General features: G+C 41.0%; 1 long non-coding RNA gene across 1 annotated transcript; it reads left to right on the top strand.

Annotated features, from left to right (window-relative positions):
* The first annotated feature begins 405 nt into the window (after nt 1-405).
* Nucleotides 406-12,866, top strand: LOC131519102 (uncharacterized). Its single transcript, XR_009265462.1, has 2 exons — nt 406-519; nt 12,695-12,866. It is a non-coding gene; the product is annotated as an uncharacterized LOC131519102 (long non-coding RNA).
* Nucleotides 12,867-14,079: the final 1,213 nt, after the last annotated feature.

Raw genomic sequence — 14,079 nt, 5'->3', positions numbered from 1 at the left:
CTCAAGGCATCAATCCCTTCTCTCTCTTAGCTGCCCCCTTGTGGCTGAATCCAACCCAAAGGGTGAATATTAATGTGGTTCACACAGTTCCCTTCCATGACACAGAATTTGATGAAGGATGGAGATTGAACCTGGAGAAACAAATGGCAGATATCCAGACCAATTTTTTTTTTTCCAAATTTTTTATCCATTCATCCATTCATTCATTGATGTTTTCCTTTCCTCATTCAACAAACTTCTATCAAGCAGAGCATTGAAGACTGATCTGGGCACTAGGGAGACAACAGGAGCAAGACAGTCTGTGTGCCTACTCCCAGGTCTCATGCTACATTCCTGAGTGGCAGGTAGGTACAGGTCACAATGCCTCCTATGTGACATGTGCTGTCATAGGGAACACTAGGGGACTTGCTTCAAGGAAAATGGCCCTGAGGATGGCCTCCCGGAGGAGGTAAGACCTGAAGATTAAGATCAGCCATGCAAACAGATAGGAGGAAATGTTCCCAAGGAAAGAAGCACTAAGTGTAGCAGATCTGAAGTAGAATCACGCTAATGATGATCCAAAGACAAAAAGGAGCCCATATGGCTGGTGGTTGTGAGGCAAGAGACGGGGTTGTGCGGGTGGGCAGGGACCGTCTCATGCCAGGCTTCGCCAGCTAAGCTAAGGAACTTGGGCAATGGTGTGTCGTTGAAGCAGGGCAGTGCCATACTCTTTCTGAATTGCTCACGCAGTCCTAATGTTGCCAACTTTTGAGTGTTGTGCCTCCGTGCCTTTGCACATGCAGTTTCCCTGCCTTAAAACCCACCCTCTCTCTTCCAACAGGCAAACAGTTAGTCATCCTTTGACCCACTTTATGTGCCATTTCCTGCCTGAAACTTCCCTGGGTCCCGTCAGGCTGTCTTAGTCACTTCCTTTTCTGTGCTTCCCTCAGCACTTCACACCTCTCTCCCTGCTGTGTCACCATTTGTTTACCGACCTCATCTGTCTCAAGACAGTGAGCCCTTTGAAGGCAAGGACCACTCAACGTTCTTTGAATCCCCACCTCTCCCCCTCCCTCCTGATGCCCTCTGAGAGTGGACACCATGTCTTAATCAGGTTTCTGTCCTCACCCTGCCCTTCCTCCACCTGTAGTCACCTGGCCTGGGGTGTGCCCTATTAACAACACTCAAGAATGCACACCGAATGAATAAAGTCACAGAAAACAGACTTCCCCTATCTCTGGCTTTAAATAACAAGAAAAGCCTGCCCAGAAGAGGCCATCAGTGCTTGGGTGATTCCTTAGAGCTTCCTAAACATCCAAAGTAAGACCACAGCTGAAATCCATTTCAATGTCTAGACGGGGTTTTCATTTGTTTGTTTAATAGAGCAAAGACATTTAATCGTATATTTAATAAACTACCTAAATTAAACACTTATAACAAGTCATAGTTTAAAGTAAGTTTGTGACGTTGAATGAATACGTTTGCCACACATTTTGCAAGCTTGCCTTTCCCCAGAAGGCAAAGACAGTGTCTTTTTTAAAAGTGACTTTTGTGTCCACACTGCCCAGCACACAGTAAATGCTTATTGAGTATGTGAAAGAACAAGAATTAGATATCAGACCTGCTCTGTCTCAACAATATCTGTATCAGGTGGTGACTGTTAACCATAGTTAGTGTGTATTTTGGTTAGCCATAGCTACATAACAAATTATCTCAAAATACAGCTGCTCCAAACGACAAATATAGCAAATATTATTATTTCATATTTATTTTAAACAATTAGAAGTTTGATGTTTACCTAGAGTTTAGCAGATGCCTTTAATTCATATGAAGGTAATAATAAATAATATTTATTAAGTGCTTACTACATGGCACACTGTTCTAATAGCTGTACGTATCCACTCATTTAATCTTCAGAAACATTTTGAGATGTTTATTCGGATTAACCTATTCTGTGATACAAATCTTTGGGCACAGCAAGGCTAACTAACTCAACAATGGTCACACAGCCAGTAATAGGCAGGCCCAGGATTCAGACTCAGATCACCCAGCTCCTGCACAAACTTTTCATCTCTAACAGATTGGCTCCAAAGATAGAAAGATAGCAACAATTTTCTCTTCAAGGATGAAGTTAATACCATGAAGAAACATCCCTCTCATCATTGTCATATATGGGTCACTTCATCTCTCCAAGAGAGATGATCGACTTGTATAGATCCATATGGCCCACATGGGCCGGATGGTGCCCATATTTGATGGTGACATCAGTAGCTGTGGGTCTGAACTTCACAAATTAGCTCAAAGGAATTGCACGCCAGAGTTCTGACAGCATTAGAACTATTGCATCAAATTGTATCTTGTTCAAGTTTAAAAATAAAGGGTGGCCGTCATTAACCTAAAGATTATAGCCAGTACCCTTGACTATACCTAAACTCCCAGCATAAAACAGTGACTGCTCTTGTGGACAAAAATAAATAAATAAATAAATAATTACCAAAGAGGCTGGCAAACGATGCTTTTAGGGTGCCCATCTCTTGAAAAAAAAAAAAAAAAAAAACCGAAGAGCCCAGCTCTTCAAGAGTTTTCATTGTCTGCCCTTCTCCGTCAAGAAAATAGGAAAATCTCCCTCCCTCATACAGATATGTTGCATTAAAGGACACACAGTGCATATTTTTTCAATCCAATCAAACCAATCAAAGTGGAATGAACAATGGGTGTTGAGCAAGGAGGGCTGGGTTCACACCTCAAACCAACTGATTCACATGATTCATCATAGACACAGCTCTTCACTGCTCTGGGCATCAACTTCCTCGTTATGTGAGAAAAAAAAATGGATGAGAAACTCTCTGTGATCACATGTATCTCTAAAAATCATTGATCCTTAGAAGTAGAAGTCCATATAAAATTAACACTTCTTTTACTCAGGTGACAGATGCTATTATGCTTTGTAACAGACTGTGTATTAACTACACGCGATTAAAAATCTCACAAAACAGGCTATGAAAATTAATCATTCATCAAAGGCCAAACACAATGTCAGTTCTGAGAGAGGCAGCATTCAAACAACCTGGGACCTGCAGAAAATTCCCATGACTCTCTTCTGTCACATGGCAGGGCAACACAATAGAAGACAAGACAGATTCCCCTCCCCTCCCCACCTCCCACCCAGCTGTGGTCATGGCCTGGAACCCTCCTTCACAGGGCATGTTCAGAAGCAGCAGTCACTGTGAGCCCTGGCTGAGGAAGGCATATCCACGGCTCCCTGCTCCACTTTCATGGGTATGTGGAGTCAGATATATTTTTCTGTAAGCTGTCAGGAGAATTGCGGTAATGGGATGAAGTCCATTGATTAACATGGGAAGAAGAAGATAATAAATGTAATCCTGTTGATATGAGGAGTAGGACAAGTTAGGGGGGCTCAGGATGTAGGAGGATTGTCATTAACGCTTCAAGTATGACGTAGTAGAAACATCGCTGTACAGGGATCTGGTCTCCCAAGTAACAAACTGTGGGATTCTGGGTAGGTCACTTCATCTCCTGTTACAAACCAGGCAAGTTGCATTAGATAAGTGGTTTTCACACTAAGTCCTTAGACCAGAGGCGTCTCATGGAAAAATCAGTGGGTGAGAGGGACACAGAACCAGATGGGTCATGCTTGTGACTTTCCTCTCCATCTCCCACACGATCATCTTTGCTTTTACCTGTTTTGTATTAAAATTGAACAAAAGTTAGGGTGCCTGGGTGGCTCAGTCGGTTAAGCATCTTCAGCTCATGTCACGTTCGCACAGTTTGTGAGTTTGAGCCCCACTTCAGGCTCTGTGCTGACAGCTCAGAGCCTGAAGCCTGCTTCAGATTCTGTGTCTCCCTCTCTCTCTCTGTACCTCCCCCACCACACTCTGTGTCTCTCAAAAACAAACATTAAACAAATAAATAAATAAAATCTTTCCAGTTGAACAAAAGAGGGGCACCTGGGTGGCTCAGTCGGTTGAGCGTCCAACTTCGGCTCAGGTCACGATCTTGGGGTTCATGAGTTCGAGCCCCACGTCAGGATCTGTGCTGACAGCTTGGAGCCTGGAGCTTGTTTCCGATTCTGTGTCTCCCTCTCTCTCTGCCCCTCCCCTGCTTGCACTCTGTCTCTCTCTCAAAATTAAAATAAACATTAGAAAAAAAGTTGAACAAAAGGAGTTTTTATTTTAACTTGCGCTATGATAAAGAATAAAAAGTTTGAAACCACCTAAACTGAATGACTTCACACATCTCCAACTCTACGAGTCCACGTGAATATTAACAAACAGGCACATGCTTGCTATCTGAATTCATTTTCACACCCACAGCAAACATCTCAGGGTGAATTAAAAGTAATTCTTTTGAATTTGGCCTCTTTTTTCCTCTTGTCCAACAGTGAATTCTGGAACTCCTTGACAAAATATCTAAATTACAAAATTCACCAGTGTCTTCTCCTCACTGGAAAATGAGGTTGTTCGTGGTTTTTGACCATAAAACTTATGCAACTTGTTCTATCAACTTCCTCGAATCATTATTCCCCTTCTGCTTCACCATGATAATAATTATCATGGAGTCTTGGCAGAGTCCTTGGATAATCATCTCTAATGTCATACATCAGCCTTCCTGTCTCCGCAACCTGAGCAGAGGTTGGCATCAGTCTTCCCGATGTTCCACCAAAATGCTGCCCCTCTCTGACGAGCCAGATGAGTCTTCAGTTCCCTTGGCAACCCCAAATACTTCATGTGGTCCCCTAAATCTTCTTTAGGGTTAGAAAGCAAAAGGCCTCCATTTGCTGGGAAGGATTCAGAAGTAGTAGGAGGGATGACAAAGCCAAATTAAATTGAAATGAGTAAACACAAAGCAATACAGTTTTGTCCATAGAATAAAGTTGGAGAAGCTAAGAACGGTCCACCGTATCCCCAGGTGCAGCCATATGATTGGACCCCATGGCAATTAGCCCAGCCAGACCTGTGGGATTTGCCCAGTCTTCATCAGGCTGTCTTTCCATCCATAATAGATCCCAGAGCAAAACTGCATTGACGTTCCAGACGGCATTTTAGGTATCAACCAGCTTTGACTCAAATAGATTGGTGGAAGGAAAACAGTAATGACATTGTTTTCCAGCTCTTGGAACCCGTTCTGAGTTTTAATCACATAGACAGTTCCCTTCAAAGTTTAGTGCCCGTTCCATTTTGCAATATTTGAAGGGATATAGCCAGTGCCACATGTTGAGGCATTTATCCAATTCGTTTTCTGTACCTGAAAAATGCAGGGAGTCAGCAAATATTAGGCCCACCTGCTGCCACAGATCCTCCTGTAACCAATGTCCACACTGAGCATCAATGACTGTGCTTTTTTCACGCACTCCAGATACAGCCTCAAAAGAGTTCTCTGAGCGTCGGTCGAAAAGCACTCAGGGTTGACAGTTAGGATGAAACTTCTTCCTCATCCTGGACATGCCCTTGCTGTTCATGGATTGAAGATTTATAATTTTAGCCATTCAGAAGCACCCCTCAAGAACATGATAGCTGCATAACTTGGCTTAGTCACACAGTTGAATCACTTATGATGAAAAGATCCCTCAGCTGATGAGTGAGCCTAACGCCTCCCAGTATCTGTATCTCAACACAACATCTTTCTCTCTCCTGCTTTCAAAAAAAAAAAAAAAAGTGTTTATGAGAAAAAATATGGGCTGTGGTAGTATTTATTAATTTGGAGATTTCATAAAGGATCTTGTTATTTAAAAGTCCACTATTATAACTACTACATCAGTAGCCATGCATACCACCTCCCTGATTCTAAACTCATTCATCCCCTCCTGCTATTATCTCAGTCAGGGACATAAATATTCAAACACTTGTTCAGAACAGAAACCTGGAAGCCAAGTTTGAAGTGCCCTCTTAGCACCCCATACCCCAATCCATGAGAACATCCTATAGATTCTACCCCCGAATACATCATGATCTGTTTGCTAATCTTCCACTTCTGTTGCCGCCATCTTGGTTCGGGTCATCATCATCTATCTCTTTGCTAGAATGCTGGTCCTGACTGTTCTCTTCTGCCTCTTCTACCCCACTCTCTGTTCTGTAGCCACAGATGTCTATTTGAAAAGTGAATCTGATCATGTGTTAACACCCCCCCCCCCACCACCACCAACTCCCTCACCACCAAATGCACATTCACAGGCACTGGAAATCTTTTAATATATGCCCACTGTATGCTCAAAGTGTTGGTCTGCAACAAGGTAAGGAATTTACATCAGAACATAAATATAAACCAGCACACTCCTTTTTTTATTGAGCAAGTCTTGCTAAACGTGTGTCTGCGGGTGTGCATTTGTATAAGCTCGGTACAGTGTTCTAGGTGACATAACTGATTTACATCCACACAAGCTCTTTTTCTTATCACAGACGGGTAGCAGTTTGCCCACTAGCAACCCATGTTCAGACCTCAAGCTGAGTAGCACAGGCTTCCCAACCCCAAATAATGAGACTCCTGCCTGTCTCTCAAACTTGATTTTGAGCCCTTCTTCCTTTTATTCCTCTGCTGCAACCACAATGCACTGCTTTTGGCTTCTAGACATAACCATGTTGTCTTAGAGACATAACCATTGTAACCATCGCCTCTCCTAGAGACTTTGAACTTGTTTTCCCTCATCTGAGAATACCTTTTCCCTGACCTTTTATTTAAATGACACTTCCTCAGGCTCTCCTTCCCTGGCCACTTAGGTAGAACTTCCTCTCTATTCCCTATGACCATTTGGTCTCCAATTTGACACCAGTTTTTTCCATCTGCAAGTCCATATTTATATGTGCTGGGCTGCTAATTGTTTGTCTTCATGAACAGACTGGAGGCTCCATGAAGGTAGAGCCCTTATTGGTCTCTCTGGTTTCACTGCCCAGAGAATCACTGCTTTAGGCATGGCATATCCCTCAAGTGTGTTATGGCAGATGGAAGCTTAGAGAACACACGGCCAGCCACAGTGACCCTTCAAGATGTTAATTTATTTCTTCAAGTCTTCCAAGGATCATTTGCAAAATCTGAATAAGAACTAGATTCTTGCACCCAGGTTGCCCAATCTACAAGTGCCCAATCTCTCACTTTATAATTGCAACAAGTCTCAGCCAGTTGAAGGCTAGGCAACCTATAAAGGAGAAACAGAATTACTTCATGTGAGTAAACAACTCATTATCCTCACTTGGGATTTTCTCACTCTGAATCACTGCAATGTTGTCATGTGCATTTATGTCATTGTCATTCTCCTTAGAGACCCCATCTTACAACAGCTAAAATTTATTAAACAGCCAAAAATTTAGATGTCAAACACTGAAGTCTCCTCAGGGAACAAGACCACTCGGACTCACCTTCATGGAGCTCATGGTTCAGTGAGAAAAACCCACCGTAAACAAATAATGAACTTGAAAAGAGCGGTGGGTGGGGAGAACAGGGTGCTGCAGGAGGTACACACTGAGGGACACTAACAGTTTTTAGGGGTTAGAGAGGATGGCACCCAAGGATGGATAGAAGGCAAGTAAGGGGGGCAGAGGAGTGATTCAGGCAGCAGTGGGGCTGGAAAAGGCCAGGGGAAAAGAGCAGGCTTGGTAAGTTCAAGTCCAGTGGGGCTGGACTACAAAGTAACGGGAACGAGAAGACAAGGAATGAGGCTGGTGGGCAACCTGGGGCCAGATCTTCTATGGCGCAGCAGGGAACTTGGACTTTATCCTTTTCTGCCGGGACATGACATGCAACACCTCCTGTCTCCAAACCTCCTACCTAGAATTTACTTACAGTGATGTTGTGCATGAAGCACCTGCTGAATACATGTTAGTGACTATTAGAGGTTCATTAAAGGATAGGAAATGATGAGCAAAAATAACTGAGACAATGTTAGCATCGGAGGAAGACAAATTGTAATAGAAAGGACATGTAATCCATATACTATGTGACTCAACTATGAAGAATATTTGTCTGTGTGTGTGTGTGTGTGTGTGTGTGTAGTGCTAAAAAGTATTTTACCAAATATATGGTAAGACTGTATTTGAAACGTTTGTAGGCAGTCAGTAGCCAATACCCGAAACTGGAAAATCAAGAAATATCTGTAGAAACAGACATTAATTATTAGTCATTATTTAGAAATAGGAAAGTCAATACCAGAATGAAGAGTTGAAAGATTTGTAAGCAGTCACTTCTGAGGTAAAGAACTAGAAAAGGGAGATAAGTTGGGCTAAGTTAGGGCCGGGCACTGTTCTTATTTTATTACAATCCTTGTATATGCTTTACTTTGTTATTTTTGCGATTATAAGCTCTGTATATGTGTGGCTTTTTGACAGAGGTATAAAAAAACAGACACACACACACACACACACACACACACACACACACATCCCTAGAGAATACTAATCTAAAGAGAAAAAAGAGAAAAGAATAGAGGGCAGTCAAGATGCCCCCTACTGACCTTTTGCGGATGGTTCTATTGATGAGTCATTCCCCTATCTGACTTGCCTGGGTTCCTAAACCAATCATGTCAGCAGCAGGAACACAGCAGCCCCTTTTGCCGGACGTGTCATGGTTGGACTGCCAGACAACTTTTGGATTTGTAGTGCTGGGGACAAGCATGTTTACCTGCTGAGATTCCCAGTTGGCTCCACTGAAGGAGGCCCTGAGTACAGATCAGGGCCCCAGGGAGGCAAATCTTTCAGGAGTTCCAGAGCTCTCGGGGTCTTCAGAGGAAGCCAGGACATGAGGGAAGTGTGAGCCCCATGTGCAGGGAAACAAGATCCAGAGATGGAACTCGTTTTGATTTGGCCGACTCGTTCACTTATGGGAAGTCAATGGACCCACCAGATGCTGAAGTGTTACATCTCACTACTTCATACCCCACTAGCTGGAGATGTGCGATACTTAACAAGGACAAAACTCAAACAATCTTCTACTACCGATGAAGGAAAAAAATAGTGAGGGGAAGATCATACTTGAAACAATCTCTTGAAGCAGGGAAGCTGTTTTTAAGTATTTTCAAGGACTTTAGAAGGACTCCTTTTACTGACAGTGTTAATTAAAAACTGTTCTTATTTATTAAAGCAATTCCCCTAATTTTCTCTACCAGACAAAATTTTATTAGTCTACTTTCAGTGACTGGATATACTTGAAAGAAAAAAAAAAGTGCTAACATGTTTTATAGATGAAGATTTTTACTTCTTCAGAATAAGTTTTACATGTAGTGTTATAAGTTAAGTGTTATGTTTCCTAATGCAATTTCTCCACACTTAATGTCAATGAGGATATTTATCTCTTCTGAGTACAGGGTGGTTTTTTTTTTTTACTAAAAACAGAATATTTTCCCAAAACAAATGCCAACTATTTCCTCATTATATCTTAAAAGGATAACTTCCATGTAAGTGAATGTTCATGTCAAATGTTATTAAGCACAAACAGCACAATAACTAAAAATAGCTCAAATATTGTCAAAAAATAGCCACATCTTGTCAACGAGCTTGTTCTAGCCAAGTTCCCCATTACTTGCACAATCTATATTTTGGGAAAGACAGAACCTAATTGTTTCCAAACAAAATTTCAAGCCTGTATAGGGTTTTCTTCCTCTGATTGGTTTCAGTTTAATGAATTAATCTTTTAAAAGGGAGAATGAAGAAAGAGGGGCTCCTCCAAAAACTCACTTAACATGTGCATTTTATCAAGGGCTTTAATTATAAAGTTTAATGGATAATTTTCGTTACAATCACCTTTGGAGAGATTTCAATTTTTTTAGGGCATTACTTTCATCTTTTGCCTTACATTTTTTATGGACAGATAGAAAACAGCAAATGCCAACTTGGAGAAAAGACATTTAATGCTATTTGGGCCTGAAAGCAGAGTGAAAAATTTTTTTCTAATGCAATTCAAGCAATACTGTATTAAAAAAAAGTTATCAGCTCATTCAATCACCTCTTTTAAAGTAAAAAAGACAAGTTACTCATTTAGGACCCCCGGTAAACTTTTCCTGAGGTCATGAATGTTACTCAATAGATTTGTTTAGTACCCCTTTAAAAAGCACCAAAATTTTAAAATTGAAAGCATAGTTTGTGGGCACATGGGGAATATGAAGAAGTCTAAGACACAGTTCTTATTCCCAGTCTGATTAAATTGGGAGAAATCATCTTACTGTGGGCATTTTGTCTCAACTGAATTAGACTTCTCTATTAATAAGTCACTTACAATTCAGACAAATTTCAACACTGGTCATGCAAGCGAACAATTAAAGTCCTCGAGGTGGCAGAGAGAGAAGAGTAGCAATGGAAACAGATCCACACTAGAGCTTGGCATTTTACTGGTGGAACGCCCTCGAAATGGGATCCTTAAAAGCATCCTACACAGTGACTTCTACAATTAAGGGTGCTATACTTTATATAAAATCTTATTTAATCCTCACAACACTTTGAGGAAGATCCTATAAATATTCTCCTTTTACAGATAAAAAGACCAACACACAATGGAGGTCGATAGTTTGCCCAAGATCACATGGTTTATTGAGTGGCAAAGTCGGGAATTAAATCAAGGCAATTTGATTCCAGTACATGTGCTTTTAACAAACATTTACAGAGTGTTTATACCACTTTGGTTTAAACGTGATTATGCATTGCAGAGACATATATCTTCATGGGGAAAAAACGGGTGTGTGTGTGTGTGTGTGTGCGCGCGCACGCGCGCGCGCGTGCGCGCGCGCACATCCATGCGGCACACATGTGTAAGCATTGATGTCATTACAGATGTCTTCTGGATGGCAAGACTGAGTGATTCTTTCCTTCTTACTTATGTGAACTTAAAATTTGTTATTACCATGGGTGTGTGATGCTCATGTAATAAAATAAATACAAAATGCCACTTCAAAAGCAAAATTAAATAGAAACAACTCAAGTTGATTTAATGACTAAGTGAAGACAGTGGATTCTATTATCTCACTATTATTATTAACAATAATAATAGCTGTTTAAAAATAAACATTTTAAAAGATGCACAGGGCTGTTTGCAGGCATTTTTCAGGAAGAACCCTGTACCAAGCCCTGTACCCATATTATCTCCTTTAACCCACACAATTTTTCTTACAACATAGATGTTATTTATCATCCTCCCTTTACAGACGGTGATGGTGAGATACAGAGAGTTTGTTCTTTGTCCCGTAACTACAAGTGGCAAATCTATAGTCTGAAGCCAATCTCCAGAGCGTAAACTCCTAACCTCTTCCATGAGACAGGGGTGCTGGCTGGGAAGAGAAGGCACTTCCAAGCCTGGAAGCTCTCAATTCGGAGACTGAGAGATGTGGAAGGACTGGTGACGATCTAAAGTCAAAGCTAGACAGCTGGAGTCTTTCTCTCAATTCATGTCTTAAGTAGAAAACATGTAAAGCCATTTTAAAGGTCTCGACGCAGGAAGAGGATTCTTCTTAATCTTTAGTATTTTGTAAACATAAAACACTTAGACAGCCAAAATACTTGTCAGTATGTTATGGCCAATTTTGTTTAGTTTTCATAAAATCAAATACAGAGCCCAAGGTTCTAAAAAATACGTCCATAATTTAAATTTGTTTTAAATCCCAAATTATAAACATTTGCATTTCATCCCGAAACAGAATTTAATATATGTTTAGGCTAAAAATTCTATTCGAAGCATGATATAATCACCTACGCATCCACTAAGAGGACATAAGATTCTAAATAACCAAAGGGATGAGTTTGAGGGGCAAATTTTTATTATTATCCTGGAAGAGATAATTATGGAAATTTAGATGTGTAATGGCATATGGATTTTTAAATAAATTATTGTGAGACACTAATTAATCTTGACATTTAAGAAATTACTCATGAGACCTGTTCGCATATTTTGACAATATGTAGAAAGTTTGGCTGTTTTCAATCCACCTGATGCTAACAGAGTCTCAGATTCTACAGATAATATTCTTCCAGGATGTTGTTGGAAGTGTTCCTTAAACTGCAGGAGCAATGATACACATGGTTATGGAGTGATTATTCACCTATTTTGTTATTTCATTTTTTCGCTCACAGTGATGTTTAAATAAATATCTCCTGAGGCTGTTAAGAGGTCGCAAAAATCTCTGCCATAGTTACCATCTAGTTCTTAAGACAGGATGCAAATGTAGCTTAAGACAATTCTTTCCAAGCGAGTGTTTTGTGAATAACTGAATACATTTCCTCCTAAGAGCAACTTGAAATACTTCAAAGCTGGCTTATTAAGAAAGAGTCTCACTTTCTCTTGCAGAGCCTTAATTTTCATTAAACTCTTCATGTTTTTATCCCCAGTGGGTTACTTAGACTGGTTTCCTTCCCCGTACACAGGGAGAATTGTCTATCTATGCTTCTTTAGTACTGGACAGCACTGTGATACATTTCAAGCCCTAACCATACATGCATGTTAAAAATAATTATATACTGCCTGTCACCCCCTAATGGCATTGTCTAGTGGACCCATTAAATTGTTACTAGGTCTTCCTGTGGCACAGAATCTATCAAGCTCTTTGCTTCCTGCTGGAAGGGTCTGAAAAGCCAAGAGACATTTTCCTCTCTTTTTCCTCTCCCCACTCTCAATCATCACTCCTACATTTAACTGAGTTCCTAATTCCTTTTGCTTCTTCAGGAGAAAAAGCACAACGGCTGTCACAGGCAAAAATGTTCTTTCTCGCCCTTTTGTCTCCAGGCAGATGAATCAATAAAATATGAAGACAAAAGTGCTCCATGTTCTGGCCAAGGATGAATGTTCACCAACAGATATTCCTGATTGTAAAGGGAAGCATTTCATCTCAGGACCCAGATCCCAGAGACAATTATTGATGAATCCTGCAATACCATCAAGAATAAAACACTCTTCTCCCAGTCTCAGACTTGAAAGAATTTTCTTCCACTCTTCTTTTTTTCCTTCATTCACACCTACCAACCCAAGTCGGCCAACAGTGCAGACTTTGGCTTTGCATCAGACAAAGCTGTCCCCTCTCTGCCTCCTCATGTCCCAGGACAGGTCACTTAACCTTTTGAATCTTCAGTCCCCACATCTGCGACATAACTATCAGTGGTTTCTACCTTCTAAGTGATCGTGAGTACTAAATAAAATAAGATTTCTAAAATACGGGGCCCCGTATCACACACAGGGAAGGCACTCAATAGATGTGAGTTGCTCTGATTATAATTATTGCTGCGATGTTTTTGCTCTTTTCCATTTCCATTCAATTCAATACAAATTTTTCAATCCTTCCTATGGTCAAGATGCTAAGCACAGCAGTACAATTTTTTTAATGTTAATTTTTGAGAGAGAGAGAGAGAGCAAGAATGGGTGGGGAAGGGGCAGAGAGAGGGAGACACAATCTGAGGCAGGCTCCTGCTTCTGAGCTGTCAGCACAGAGCCTGATGCAGGGCTCGTACCCAGGAACTGAGAGATCACGAACTGAGCTGAAGTCAGACACTTAACCCACTGAGCCACCCAGGCGTCCCACCGGTACAATTTTTAAACACAACCTCTGCTTCAACAAAGTAATAGTCTACTGGTAGTGACAAAGAAGAACTTAAATAACTTTAATATAAGGCAAGATATGGTAGATGACAAAAAGAGTCACCGAATGCTCCAAGACAGTGCTTCTCAAACTGTAATGTGTGTATCAGCCGTGGGAGGATCTTGTTAAAATGCAGATTTTGATTCAGTAAGTCTTGGGTAGGGCCTGAGATTCTGCATTTCTGATAAGCACACAGGTGCTGCTGATGCTGCTGGTCTGAGGTCTATCTTAATTTAAGCAGCAAAGTTCTGGGATGTTTGCGTATGATACAAACAGGGTTTGTACTTAGCTAGTATACGTCAGTATATCTGTACTGGTTTCTTAAATGCTAAATACACTCTGATTGGCCATGATCCATAACCTATTGTTAAACCTATGGTTGAGTATCACTCTGGCTATAACCACTACACTACTCTGGTAGACCGCGTAGAGGTCAAGTTTGGTTTTAAAACAGGAGGCGTGGCGTTCAGGGAAGGCCTTGAAAGATTAGCAAAACGTTACTCATTTCTACTTGCTTGTCTAGTATACCCACTCTACCCTTC

The sequence above is a fragment of the Neofelis nebulosa genome, chromosome 8 (assembly GCF_028018385.1).
Source record: "Neofelis nebulosa isolate mNeoNeb1 chromosome 8, mNeoNeb1.pri, whole genome shotgun sequence".
NCBI classification, from domain to species: Eukaryota; Metazoa; Chordata; class Mammalia; order Carnivora; family Felidae; genus Neofelis; species Neofelis nebulosa.
Note: the sequence above shows the minus strand (reverse complement) of the source record. Positions and strands in the feature narration are given on the sequence as shown.